Source organism: Hyla sarda, unplaced genomic scaffold, assembly GCF_029499605.1.
Source record: "Hyla sarda isolate aHylSar1 unplaced genomic scaffold, aHylSar1.hap1 scaffold_91, whole genome shotgun sequence".
In the NCBI taxonomy this organism is placed as follows: domain Eukaryota; kingdom Metazoa; phylum Chordata; class Amphibia; order Anura; family Hylidae; genus Hyla; species Hyla sarda.
In genome coordinates this window covers 452,463-466,962 of record NW_026610938.1, presented here as the reverse complement: position 1 = coordinate 466,962, position 14,500 = coordinate 452,463, and the positions used below count along the sequence as shown (strand labels likewise).

The 14,500-nt window shown below is 43.7% G+C and overlaps 4 non-coding genes and 1 pseudogene across 4 annotated transcripts; all 5 read right to left on the bottom strand.

The window, feature by feature from the left end:
- Positions 1–1,106: 1,106 nt before the first annotated feature.
- Positions 1,107–1,297, bottom strand: LOC130349143 (U2 spliceosomal RNA). The gene has a single exon (XR_008886545.1). It is a non-coding gene; the product is annotated as a U2 spliceosomal RNA (small nuclear RNA).
- A 2,079-nt stretch (positions 1,298–3,376) lies between these two features.
- On the bottom strand, positions 3,377–3,567 carry LOC130349142 (U2 spliceosomal RNA). The gene has a single exon (XR_008886544.1). It is a non-coding gene; the product is annotated as a U2 spliceosomal RNA (small nuclear RNA).
- Positions 3,568–5,661: 2,094 nt separating this feature from the next.
- On the bottom strand, positions 5,662–5,845 carry LOC130349286 (U2 spliceosomal RNA). Its single transcript, XR_008886667.1, has one exon. It is a non-coding gene; the product is annotated as a U2 spliceosomal RNA (small nuclear RNA).
- A 1,428-nt stretch (positions 5,846–7,273) lies between these two features.
- On the bottom strand, positions 7,274–7,426 carry LOC130349315 (U2 spliceosomal RNA; annotated as a pseudogene).
- A 2,048-nt stretch (positions 7,427–9,474) lies between these two features.
- On the bottom strand, positions 9,475–9,671 carry LOC130349296 (U2 spliceosomal RNA). The gene has a single exon (XR_008886673.1). It is a non-coding gene; the product is annotated as a U2 spliceosomal RNA (small nuclear RNA).
- Positions 9,672–14,500: the final 4,829 nt, after the last annotated feature.

Below are 14,500 nucleotides of genomic sequence, written 5' to 3'. Positions count from 1 at the left end.
TTCACGTTTTTTTAAGTTTTTCTCCTTTTCGCCTCTTTTCTGGGCGTATTATTCTTCTTTTTCTTCTTTTTTTTCGTCTAATGCATACCCCATCAGTGCAGCAATGCTTATTCAATACCGCCAGCAGATGGAGACACTGGGGGATAATTTTCTAAGGATTTATACTGATTTTTCCTGTCTGAATTTGTCGCACAGAAAGTTGCAGGCCAAATATGTGTGACATTTCTGCGACTTTAGCTTCTAGAGCATTTTTACAACATTATACATAGGTGCTGAATACATAAAAAGCGACTGTTCAGCGACAGACAAGTCGCATCGGCTGAAAGTAGGCCAGAATGTCAGTCCATGTTGGAGCAGGTTTAGATACAGTCTAAAGTATAGATCTCAAAGTCTGTGCACAGAATTTAGCAAGGGCCTCGCACCTTCTGATGCATCAGGTAGGTGCACAATAGCATAGCCTAACCCTCTGTACTTTGGTCTATATTGATGCGGGACATAGACAGCCAGCTGATGACCAATCCATTAGTGCAATGGATGGCTGGAAGCATTTGTCTTTGCCTTTGCAATACCACAGAAGCAATGCATGGTCAATGTACAGCAATGACACACCTGTGTGAACAGCCAGGAGACCCCCCCCCCCCCCATGTTATGTTACATAGTTACATAGTTAGTACGGTCGAAAAAAGACATATGTCCATCAAGTTCGACCAGGGAATTAAGGGGTAGGGGTGTGGCGCGATATTGGGGAAGGGATGAGATTTTATATTTCTTCATAAGCATTAATCTTATTTTGTCAATTAGGAACATTCAGCACCCACCCGCTATCAAGGCAGCTGCCTATCATGTCATGCCCTACCTGCACAGGTGTGCTGGCTACTCAAATGATCCAATTAAGGAGGCCATTTAGTCAGCAGCAGCAGAAGTCCTGTGCCTGGACGCTCCAACAGCGGCCAGACACAAGCAGAAGCAGAAGCAGCAGAAGCAGCAGCAGCACCACCTTTTGTTTTTTGGCTGCAGCAGCAGCAAGGCCCACAGGGCTGGCTAGCTGGCTAGCCAGCAAGCAGGTAGCAATGAAAGTAGGAATCTTTCTTTTTAACCCTGTAAGGGGGTGGTGCACTGTACCCGAAGATACTGCCATATCGGGTCAATGCATAGGGCGACGGAAGCAAGCTTCGAAATCGGCCCCCGTTCTCAAAAATCCATTTAATATATGGTCCCCAGATAGGGGACGTATCAGATATTAAACTGATAAGAACAGATACTACACTTGATCTTAGCCAAAAGGCCGAGAAGCGATAACCGTGAAAGGGGCGGGCCCAACAAGGTGCCCTTCATGGGCACTATCACTGCTTGCTGTCAGGGAGGCTGCCAGACAATTTTCCATGCACACTCTGGGCTGGGGGGCAGTCAACCACCAGTACACACAGCAGAACCTAAACCCATACCATTATTGCTAAGCAGCAAGACAGGGGCCCATTGCACTCCCACGGGGCCTTTTTAAATGCAATCCATAACCCGGATTTGCCAGGAACCCTTCTTACTCCTCCTACTTGCATGTGACACTGGGCTTAGGATCTGCATAGGAAACACACACACAAGCACACACCTACCTTTGTTGCCTGCAGATGCCTCCTTGGCTGTCCCCAAACGGTATCAAACCAACACCCACGGGAAGCTGTAAGCATAGAGGACATGCCTGCACCCCATTGGACTTACCTGTGTGGGTTAAACCCGGGTTATTTGACAACCTATGGCGGTGATGGTTCTGCTCAGGCAGAGCAGTGCTGATGCTCCTCATAAAGCTGTCGCTGCTGTGAAGGTTCTAGGTGACATCACAAATCCCTATGGTTACATACACAACAAAGCTGGGTTGTTGTTGTTTACACTCTGCAAGGCCTGTGGAAGTGAGTGACATCATAGCACTGTAGTTCTGAGGGTTCTAGATGGATGCAACAATCTCCTGTTGCTTCTATGAAGGCCATAATAGACGACATCACCAAACAGCTCCATAGTCACATACACAGCAAAGGAGAGATGTTGTTTACACCTAGTGATGTCAGTGGTATTGAGTGACATCACAGCACAGTGCTAAGGCTCCTGGGCCTGGACACAGCAGCGGCTGCAATATCTCAACGGAGAATACGTTTATATATATGTGTGTGTGTGCGCGTATATATATATATATATATATATATATATATATATATATTTCTCCGCCGAAATCACTTTTAAACCCATTTCCACCTTTTTTTCCCTTCTCTTCCTCTTACTTTTTTTTCACGTTTTTTTACGTTTTTCTCCTTTTCGCCTCTTTTCTGGGCGTATTATTCTTCTTTTTCTTCTTTTTTTTCGTCTAATGCATACCCCATCAGTGCAGCAATGCTTATTCAATACCGCCAGCAGATGGAGACACTGGGGGATAATTTTCTAAGGATTTATACTGATTTTTCCTGTCTGAATTTGTCGCACAGAAAGTTGCAGGCCAAATATGTGTGACATTTCTGCGACTTTAGCTTCTAGAGCATTTTTACAACATTATACATAGGTGCTGAATACATAAAAAGCGACTGTTCAGCGACAGACAAGTCGCATCGGCTGAAAGTAGGCCAGAATGTCAGTCCATGTTGGAGCAGGTTTAGATACAGTCTAAAGTATAGATCTCAAAGTCTGTGCACAGAATTTAGCAAGGGCCTCGCACCTTCTGATGCATCAGGTAGGTGCACAATAGCATAGCCTAACCCTCTGTACTTTGGTCTATATTGATGCGGGACATAGACAGCCAGCTGATGACCAATCCATTAGTGCAATGGATGGCTGGAAGCATTTGTCTTTGCCTTTGCAATACCACAGAAGCAATGCATGGTCAATGTACAGCAATGACACACCTGTGTGAACAGCCAGGAGACCCCCCCCCCCCCCATGTTATGTTACATAGTTACATAGTTAGTACGGTCGAAAAAAGACATATGTCCATCAAGTTCAACCAGGGAATTAAGGGGTAGGGGTGTGGCGCGATATTGGGGAAGGGATGAGATTTTATATTTCTTCATAAGCATTAATCTTATTTTGTCAATTAGGAACATTCAGCACCCACCCGCTATCAAGGCAGCTGCCTATCATGTCATGCCCTACCTGCACAGGTGTGCTGGCTACTCAAATGATCCAATTAAGGAGGCCATTTAGTCAGCAGCAGCAGAAGTCCTGTGCCTGGACGCTCCAACAGCGGCCAGACACAAGCAGAAGCAGCAGAAGCAGCAGCAGCACCACCTTTTGTTTTTTGGCTGCAGCAGCAGCAAGGCCCACAGGGCTGGCTAGCTGGCTAGCCAGCAAGCAGGTAGCAATGAAAGTAGGAATCTTTCTTTTTAACCCTGTAAGGGGGTGGTGCACTGTACCCGAAGATACTGCCATATCGGGTCAATGCATAGGGCGACGGAAGCAAGCTTCGAAATCGGCCCCCGTTCTCAAAAATCCATTTAATATATGGTCCCCAGATAGGGGACGTATCAGATATTAAACTGATAAGAACAGATACTACACTTGATCTTAGCCAAAAGGCCGAGAAGCGATAACCGTGAAAGGGGCGGGCCCAACAAGGTGCCCTTCATGGGCACTATCACTGCTTGCTGTCAGGGAGGCTGCCAGACAATTTTCCATGCACACTCTGGGCTGGGGGGCAGTCAACCACCAGTACACACAGCAGAACCTAAACCCATACCATTATTGCTAAGCAGCAAGACAGGGGCCCATTGCACTCCCACGGGGCCTTTTTAAATGCAATCCATAACCCGGATTTGCCAGGAACCCTTCTTACTCCTCCTACTTGCATGTGACACTGGGCTTAGGATCTGCATAGGAAACACACACACAAGCACACACCTACCTTTGTTGCCTGCAGATGCCTCCTTGGCTGTCCCCAAACGGTATCAAACCAACACCCACGGGAAGCTGTAAGCATAGAGGACATGCCTGCACCCCATTGGACTTACCTGTGTGGGTTAAACCCGGGTTATTTGACAACCTATGGCGGTGATGGTTCTGCTCAGGCAGAGCAGTGCTGATGCTCCTCATAAAGCTGTCGCTGCTGTGAAGGTTCTAGGTGACATCACAAATCCCTATGGTTACATACACAACAAAGCTGGGTTGTTGTTGTTTACACTCTGCAAGGCCTGTGGAAGTGAGTGACATCATAGCACTGTAGTTCTGAGGGTTCTAGATGGATGCAACAATCTCCTGTTGCTTCTATGAAGGCCATAATAGACGACATCACCAAACAGCTCCATAGTCACATACACAGCAAAGGAGAGATGTTGTTTACACCTAGTGATGTCAGTGGTATTGAGTGACATCACAGCACAGTGCTAAGGCTCCTGGGCCTGGACACAGCAGCGGCTGCAATATCTCAACGGAGAATACGTTTATATATATATGTGTGTGTGTGCGCGTATATATATATATATATATATATATATATATATATATATATATATTTCTCCGCCGAAATCACTTTTAAACCCATTTCCACCTTTTTTTCCCTTCTCTTCCTCTTACTTTTTTTTCACGTTTTTTTAAGTTTTTCTCCTTTTCGCCTCTTTTCTGGGCGTATTATTCTTCTTTTTCTTCTTTTTTTTCGTCTAATGCATACCCCATCAGTGCAGCAATGCTTATTCAATACCGCCAGCAGATGGAGACACTGGGGGATAATTTTCTAAGGATTTATACTGATTTTTCCTGTCTGAATTTGTCGCACAGAAAGTTGCAGGCCAAATATGTGTGACATTTCTGCGACTTTAGCTTCTAGAGCATTTTTACAACATTATACATAGGTGCTGAATACATAAAAAGCGACTGTTCAGCGACAGACAAGTCGCATCGGCTGAAAGTAGGCCAGAATGTCAGTCCATGTTGGAGCAGGTTTAGATACAGTCTAAAGTATAGATCTCAAAGTCTGTGCACAGAATTTAGCAAGGGCCTCGCACCTTCTGATGCATCAGGTAGGTGCACAATAGCATAGCCTAACCCTCTGTACTTTGGTCTATATTGATGCGGGACATAGACAGCCAGCTGATGACCAATCCATTAGTGCAATGGATGGCTGGAAGCATTTGTCTTTGCCTTTGCAATACCACAGAAGCAATGCATGGTCAATGTACAGCAATGACACACCTGTGTGAACAGCCAGGAGACCCCCCCCCCCCCCCATGTTATGTTACATAGTTACATAGTTAGTACGGTCGAAAAAAGACATATGTCCATCAAGTTCAACCAGGGAATTAAGGGGTAGGGGTGTGGCGCGATATTGGGGAAGGGATGAGATTTTATATTTCTTCATAAGCATTAATCTTATTTTGTCAATTAGGAACATTCAGCACCCACCCGCTATCAAGGCAGCTGCCTATCATGTCATGCCCTACCTGCACAGGTGTGCTGGCTACTCAAATGATCCAATTAAGGAGGCCATTTAGTCAGCAGCAGCAGAAGTCCTGTGCCTGGACGCTCCAACAGCGGCCAGACACAAGCAGAAGCAGAAGCAGCAGAAGCAGCAGCAGCACCACCTTTTGTTTTTTGGCTGCAGCAGCAGCAAGGCCCACAGGGCTGGCTAGCTGGCTAGCCAGCAAGCAGGTAGCAATGAAAGTAGGAATCTTTCTTTTTAACCCTGTAAGGGGGTGGTGCACTGTACCCGAAGATACTGCCATATCGGGTCAATGCATAGGGCGACGGAAGCAAGCTTCGAAATCGGCCCCCGTTCTCAAAAATCCATTTAATATATGGTCCCCAGATAGGGGACGTATCAGATATTAAACTGATAAGAACAGATTTTTTTAAGTTTCCCTCAGAACTAAATCATAGTTCTAAGATCTCATATGAACTAGATTTTTGTGCTCATCATCAGGTAACTTTTTTATTTTTTTTTTTTTTTTTATTTTATTTATTTCCAGAATAAAACAAATTAAAACAACAAAACAACTAACAACAATAACTCAAATAAACCTTAATCCAAAATGAAACCCTTTCTCCATGCGAAAACTGCCAAATTATCAATTAAACCGAATTGAAGAGCTCCACTCTTCAAAGCTTCTTTGACAGGGACTGCCAACCATGGTGACACTTGGTAGGTCACCATGAAGCGCCTTACATCAGGCTTCATGGACTGCATTATTTTTCCCCTCACAGTTTCAAGCCGGGTATTCACTTTTATTTTAAATTTTACTAGGTCTTGAACAAATATTTCTTTTTCTTCCTTTGGGGCTTGGTCTAGCACCTCACCCAAATATCCAGAAAAATACTCACTGAGAATTATTTTCTTTAATTTCTCTGTGTGCTCCCCTTCAGAAGCCTCACTTACGCTTTCTTCTTCCATTTCTTTTCCTGTGTCCAACTTTTCTTTGCTCTTGCCAGAAACTTTTTTGGCCTCTGGAACTATATTCTCTTCTTTTGTCTTCCTCTTCAATTTCACCCCAACTTCCATAGCCTCAGATTTTTCCGGGCAGTCTTTAAAGAAGTGCCCAGTCTTTTTACAGGCCCTGCAGGTCTTACTTTGGCCACACTCAGAAAAGACATGACCTTCCTTTAGACATTTGGTACATATCATCTTTCCACAACTTTCATGCCCGTATTGTTTGCAGTTTTTGCAGAAAGTTCCCATCTCTGGGAAAAATAAATCCCCTGTGTCCTTCCCTATTTTAAACCGAGCTGGTGGGAGCAACAATCTTCCTGGCGCCCCCGCATCCTCTTTCAGTCTGCACAAGAACTTCCATTTTCCTGTCCAAAGCTGGTGTTGGTTAAGGACTTTACCTCTTTCCTCTACTTCCACACAAAATTCCTGCAAAAAGAGCTTGATGTCACTTTCTTTCGCGTATGGCGAGTACATCTTAACTGTGAACAGCTTGGTATTGTCCACAAAGTGCTCAACCAATTTTATGCCTTCCATCTTTGGATGATTCCGGGTTTTCTCCAAGGTTTCCAAAAATTTTCTGTAGAAAGACTTGCTGTTGAAAGTAACATCATAGACCCCCTTTCGAGGGTAATCCATGACTGTCAAGATCTCCATTCTTGGCACTTGGAACAGACCAAACAAGATCTCCACGATTAAGAAGTCCAGATTCTTTTCTCCTCTGGCTTGCTCCTCCACGATAAATCGAACAGCATTTTGGACCCGAGCATATTCAGGTATATCCGCCATGTCTGTTCAGCTGCCGAGATCTTCTTCCGTCCTCTGTTTGCAACCAGGCGACCCAGTGGCTGCCTGGTGATCACTTCTCGTTTCCTGGGGAGTAAGCCGTAACCCCAAAAGCAGCAAGGGGGTGAAGCTCCACCAAATAGGTAGAGCGATCCCCCAAGGCCAAGGCACGGGTACCCCAGGAACCTTCCAGCCAGACCAAGTGAGCAGATACTACACTTGATCTTAGCCAAAAGGCCGAGAAGCGATAACCGTGAAAGGGGCGGGCCCAACAAGGTGCCCTTCATGGGCACTATCACTGCTTGCTGTCAGGGAGGCTGCCAGACAATTTTCCATGCACACTCTGGGCTGGGGGGCAGTCAACCACCAGTACACACAGCAGAACCTAAACCCATACCATTATTGCTAAGCAGCAAGACAGGGGCCCATTGCACTCCCACGGGGCCTTTTTAAATGCAATCCATAACCCGGATTTGCCAGGAACCCTTCTTACTCCTCCTACTTGCATGTGACACTGGGCTTAGGATCTGCATAGGAAACACACACACAAGCACACACCTACCTTTGTTGCCTGCAGATGCCTCCTTGGCTGTCCCCAAACGGTATCAAACCAACACCCACGGGAAGCTGTAAGCATAGAGGACATGCCTGCACCCCATTGGACTTACCTGTGTGGGTTAAACCCGGGTTATTTGACAACCTATGGCGGTGATGGTTCTGCTCAGGCAGAGCAGTGCTGATGCTCCTCATAAAGCTGTCGCTGCTGTGAAGGTTCTAGGTGACATCACAAATCCCTATGGTTACATACACAACAAAGCTGGGTTGTTGTTGTTTACACTCTGCAAGGCCTGTGGAAGTGAGTGACATCATAGCACTGTAGTTCTGAGGGTTCTAGATGGATGCAACAATCTCCTGTTGCTTCTATGAAGGCCATAATAGACGACATCACCAAACAGCTCCATAGTCACATACACAGCAAAGGAGAGATGTTGTTTACACCTAGTGATGTCAGTGGTATTGAGTGACATCACAGCACAGTGCTAAGGCTCCTGGGCCTGGACACAGCAGCGGCTGCAATATCTCAACGGAGAATACGTTTATATATATGTGTGTGTGTGCGCGTATATATATATATATATATATATATATATATATATATATTTCTCCGCCGAAATCATTTTTAAACCCATTTCCACCTTTTTTTCCCTTCTCTTCCTCTTACTTTTTTTCACGTTTTTTTACGTTTTTCTCCTTTTCGCCTCTTTTCTGGGCGTATTATTCTTCTTTTTCTTCTTTTTTTTCGTCTAATGCATACCCCATCAGTGCAGCAATGCTTATTCAATACCGCCAGCAGATGGAGACACTGGGGGATAATTTTCTAAGGATTTATACTGATTTTTCCTGTCTGAATTTGTCGCACAGAAAGTTGCAGGCCAAATATGTGTGACATTTCTGCGACTTTAGCTTCTAGAGCATTTTTACAACATTATACATAGGTGCTGAATACATAAAAAGCGACTGTTCAGCGACAGACAAGTCGCATCGGCTGAAAGTAGGCCAGAATGTCAGTCCATGTTGGAGCAGGTTTAGATACAGTCTAAAGTATAGATCTCAAAGTCTGTGCACAGAATTTAGCAAGGGCCTCGCACCTTCTGATGCATCAGGTAGGTGCACAATAGCATAGCCTAACCCTCTGTACTTTGGTCTATATTGATGCGGGACATAGACAGCCAGCTGATGACCAATCCATTAGTGCAATGGATGGCTGGAAGCATTTGTCTTTGCCTTTGCAATACCACAGAAGCAATGCATGGTCAATGTACAGCAATGACACACCTGTGTGAACAGCCAGGAGACCCCCCCCCCCCCCATGTTATGTTACATAGTTACATAGTTAGTACGGTCGAAAAAAGACATATGTCCATCAAGTTCAACCAGGGAATTAAGGGGTAGGGGTGTGGCGCGATATTGGGGAAGGGATGAGATTTTATATTTCTTCATAAGCATTAATCTTATTTTGTCAATTAGGAACATTCAGCACCCACCCGCTATCAAGGCAGCTGCCTATCATGTCATGCCCTACCTGCACAGGTGTGCTGGCTACTCAAATGATCCAATTAAGGAGGCCATTTAGTCAGCAGCAGCAGAAGTCCTGTGCCTGGACGCTCCAACAGCGGCCAGACACCACCTTTTGTTTTTTGGCTGCAGCAGCAGCAAGGCCCACAGGGCTGGCTAGCTGGCTAGCCAGCAAGCAGGTAGCAATGAAAGTAGGAATCTTTCTTTTTAACCCTGTAAGGGGGTGGTGCACTGTACCCGAAGATACTGCCATATCGGGTCAATGCATAGGGCGACGGAAGCAAGCTTCGAAATCGGCCCCCGTTCTCAAAAATCCATTTAATATATGGTCCCCAGATAGGGGACGTATCAGATATTAAACTGATAAGAACAGATTTTTTTTTTTTTTTTTTTAACTTGGCTGCACCTTCACAGGTACACACCTATTTTATTTAAGTTTCAAGTTTTAACATAGTTACATAGTTACATAGCATTAAAACCAGGGGAACATAAAAAACTTACAATTTTACAATTTCACATATGCCAGTCGGTAAAATGCCATTTTAAGAATGCAAACTCATCACTTTGTTTATCGATTAAAAGATAGATGTACATTTCACTTAAAATCATTCCAATAACATCATCGAAAGATAAAATGTCCTTTTTAAATAATAAAATATTCCTATTTTTCCACAGAGCTGCCTTCACACAGTTTATTATTTGCCATGCCTTCCGTTTCTCTTGTTCGCCGGGACAATCCAAACACCCATATAAAACCTTATTATAGTCCAAGTCTTTTATAGCAGCAATTTTGTTTAAAAGTGGCAGCATTTTAGTCCATATCCTTCTAGAAAAATCACATGTCCATAAAAGATGTAAAACAGTCTCCTCTTCGTGGCATCCCTCTCTTGGACACTTTGCTGTGCTTGCAAATCCTCTACGGTGTTGGAAAGCCCGGCACGGAAGGCAACTGTGGATGCAGCTCCAGGATAAGTCCTTCTGTGAGTTAAAAAGATAAAATGAGTTCACAATTCTCCAGATTTCTTTACATTTATCATCATTAAAATTTCCAACTTGGCACATGTTAATATTGTTTAAAATGACTCTCGTAAGTTTTTTCCCATCGATTAGAATATCTTTACTAAAATCAAACAGTTTAAAAAGAGAAACAATCTTTTCTAAAATACAATAAGTAATAGGGAGGTTAAAAGCATAAGGGTGTTTAAGATCTGTTTCAAACCAACCATGGTGTCTCATGAGATTACCAACATTATAGCGCAAAAAGAACGACCAATAGTTGTCTTTAAAAACATTCTTAAGACACAATGAAAAGAATTTTGTATAAAGGAACGCAGTAAAATCAGTAAAACTTTTCCCCCCTTTCTCTTTAGGTTTAGATACAATTTCTCTTTTTAACTTCTCATATTTGGAATTCCAAAAAAAGGTGTAACAGACTTTTGAGACTTTACGTATTATATGTGTGTTAGGTGGGAACACTAAACTTAAATATAAAAGCAAAGGTAAAATCACCATCTTTAAAATCAGCACTTTTCCTTCCATTGTAAGGTCTCTTAGTCTCCATACACATAATTTTTGGTTCACCTTTTGCATTGTTAGCTCCCAGCTTTCGTTTCCATTATTTAATTCATTAAAATACACACCTAAAATTTTTACTTTTTCTACTACCGGTACCTTTATGTCTCTTGTATCCAGCTTGCCGACTTTTAAAATCTCGCACTTGTTAAAATTCACTTTAAAACCAGAAGCACAACAGAAATAGTTAATTTGTGTTAAAGTTTTTTTAAGTGCCAGGCTATCTTGACATGTCACTGCTACATCATCCATATAACTGACTACTTTAGCTTCAAGACCATTTCCTCCGGGGAGCCTTATCCCACGGATCTGTTTATCACCTCTTATGACACATAAAAGTGGCTCTAGTGCACAAATAAATAAAAGGGGTGATAGGGGGCAACCCTGCTTCACACCAGATTTTAAAGGAACTATTTCAGTCTTAAAACCATTAATTAAAATTTTGCTAAAACAGTCATTATAAAAGGCTTTGAGTGACGTTAAAAAACCTTCTGGTATGCCCATTTTATTTAAAACATTAAATAAAAAACAGTGCGAGACTCTGTCAAATGCTTTTTCAAAGTCTATTGTTAAAATTGCTAAATTACTTTTCCTTATTTTAGCATCTTCTATTATATCTTTTATGAGGTTTAAATTTTCCCACATGTTTCTACCCGGTATACCACACACTTGATTATTATGTATTAATTTATCTATAACATTTTTTAGTCTGTTTGCACATATTTTAGCCATTATTTTATAATCAGCGTTTAAAAGGGTTATTGGTCTCCAATTCCTAATATCCTCTTTATCACCTTTTTTAAAGAGCAGAAAAACCTCACCCACTTTCCATGACTGTGGTAAAATCTTGGTATTAAAAACATCTGTAAAAAGAGATAAAAGATCATCTTTTAAAACCTCATAAAAAACCTTATAAAATTCGATTGGCAGGCCATCAGACCCCGGTACTTTACCCAAATTAAAACTGTTTATGGTATCCAATATTTCCTTCTCTGGGATAGACTGTAAAAGAAAGGATTGAGAATTATTCTCTAAAACACGTTCTATTTTGTTTAAGGCATCGTTCATGAAATTAGCATCTATTGGGGGCGTGGTCTGGCAGCGGAGCGAGATGGCCGCCTGAGAACCGAGCTCCTGCAGCAAGCAACTTCATAAGCGACGAATACCCGATCAAACTGAGTTAGTGAACCTACTTTGCACATTTCCAGCCGTCGGAACACCCTCTCTCGAACATGTACACCCGGAGGAGAGGGAAAGCGGGACGCCAGCCCCGTAAGCTGACGGACTTCTACACACGGCCTCAACTCCGGGCCTCTCAAGATGGCGTGGAGGCGTCCTCCCCGCACCACAGGAGAAGCGGGGACTTCGGCAACAGGTCAGACATTCAAAAATCCCTGCCTAATGCTAGACGCAGCCTCTCCTTACCTGATGAAGCAGATATAATGGCACAAAGCCGAGATACTGTCTCGCCGTCCCCACATGATAGCCCCACTAAAGACGGCAATGTGCTGAACCAACATGGCGCCTCAGCTCCTGCATCGCCATACTCAGCCACGGACAGCCCGCGCAGGCAAAGACCACGCATAGAGGCCAGCACAGAGACAGATGGGGCTAACCCACTAGTAGAAGCCTTCCAAGTTGCCGGGGAGGAATTCTTCAGCAAGGTGCCTGCATCGGAGGTACCTGTAACAGAAGTATCTTTGAAACGCATGTTGCTACTGCTGAACACGTCCATTACCAACAACTTGCTTAATACCCTGCAACCGATCCGCTCTGCTATCGTAGAGGTGGAACAAAGGGTGGACCATACGGAAACAAAAATGGCTTCACTGGTAAAATCTCACAACGACCTTATAGATTCGCATTATGATCTGGAGTCTGACGTGACAGCGCTACGTGCAAAAATCGCTGACATTGAAGACAGGTCGAGGAGGAATAATGTCAAATTCCGGGGCATCCCAGAGACTGTCCCTCCAAAGGAACTTAATGCCTACCTTACCTCTCTTATGCAAAGCTACCTACCTGAGGCGACCCTGACTGAGCTACTTCTGGACAGAGCGCATCGTGTCCCTAAACCGAGGCACCTGGCCGACGATATACCAAGGGATGTACTTGCCAGGGTGCATTTCTTCCATATTAAAGAGGCCCTTATGGTTAAGTCTAGAGATCGCCAGAATGTCCCGGATCAGTATCGAAAAATTGCTCTATATACCGATCTGTCAGCAATGACTTTGCAAATACGCAGAAACCTGGCACCAATAACAACTGCACTTCGGGACCGTTCTATTCTCTACAAATGGGGATTCCCCACCCGCCTGCTGGTACACCGAAACGACAAAATGCATGTGATTTGCTCATTGGAGGAAGGTATCAAACAGCTTAATGTATGGGGAATTCCTGTGAAGATTCCAGAATCGCAGACATCGTCCCCTCCAGATAGAGTGGATCCTGATTGGCAACTGGCTGGAAAAAAGAAACAGGGAATGCGTTAACTGCTGTGGAGATTGGCCCTGGATTTTGCGGTCTTGTTCCGCTTACAGAGGACTATCTGTTCTCCCCACATCTGATGAAGAGGAATATTCATCACCCGTTCCTGGACATATCCAGCTTTCCTGGCTTAGACCAGCCGTTTCTCTATTGTTTGTTTGTTTGTGTTTCCCCCTTCCCCCTTCCTCTCCCCCTTTTTTACAGGTGCTCCGGCAGAACATGGTTCGCTGAACTGTCACGATCTTTCACCGCATCTTATCCAAGTCGACGAAGATCTCATCTCAAGCATCATGAGGACTCACTATGACTATAAAGGTCGTATCTATTAATATTAATGGACTGAACACTCCGCTAAAGCGGTCCTATTTATGGGCGGAAGCCAAACAATTAGCTGGGGACATATTGTGTGTACAAGAGACGCACTTAGTTTGTGAAGATGCATTTAGGATCAGACATAAAAACTTTCCTTATGTATTTCATTCCCATTACCACACAAAGGCAAGGGGTGTGCTCATCGCAGTCAGGGATACCCTGGCGTTTCAACTACTGTCTGTGATTTCTGATTCACTGGGAAGATTTGTGATTATAGTATGCATCATCAATAATGTTAACTACACAATAGCGTCTGTTTACGCACCCAATAGAGGCCAACTGGGTTTCCTAAAAAAGGTCTTTCGCAAACTTCGCACTCATGCTCAGGGTCATCTTCTATTGAGAGGGGATTTCAATGCAGTCCCTGACGCAGACATAGATGTATCCTCTCTTAGCAAGAGACGAGCTATATCATTACATTCCTTATTTCATGTTGAAGAAGTATATGATGTATGGCGCCTACTACATGCTGGGGAAAGGGATTTTTCTTTCTACTCAGCCCCTTCTAATAGTTACTCTCGTATTGACCTGTCTTTAGTGGGTAGATCTCTTTTAGACTTGGTTACATCTGCCACGATTGAACCTTTCAAATGGTCAGATCACACACCTATCACACTGACCATTTCTGAGAAAATTGCGACTTCACCTACTTACTTGTGGCGATGTAATGAATATTTAATCAGACATGATAAGCACAGGGAAACTATAGCTTCAGAACTTGACCAATACTTCTCCTTAAATGCACATACAGGTCTGGCTCACAGCACGGTGTGGAATGCACACAAAGCAGTTATTAGGGGGTCCCTGATAAAATTA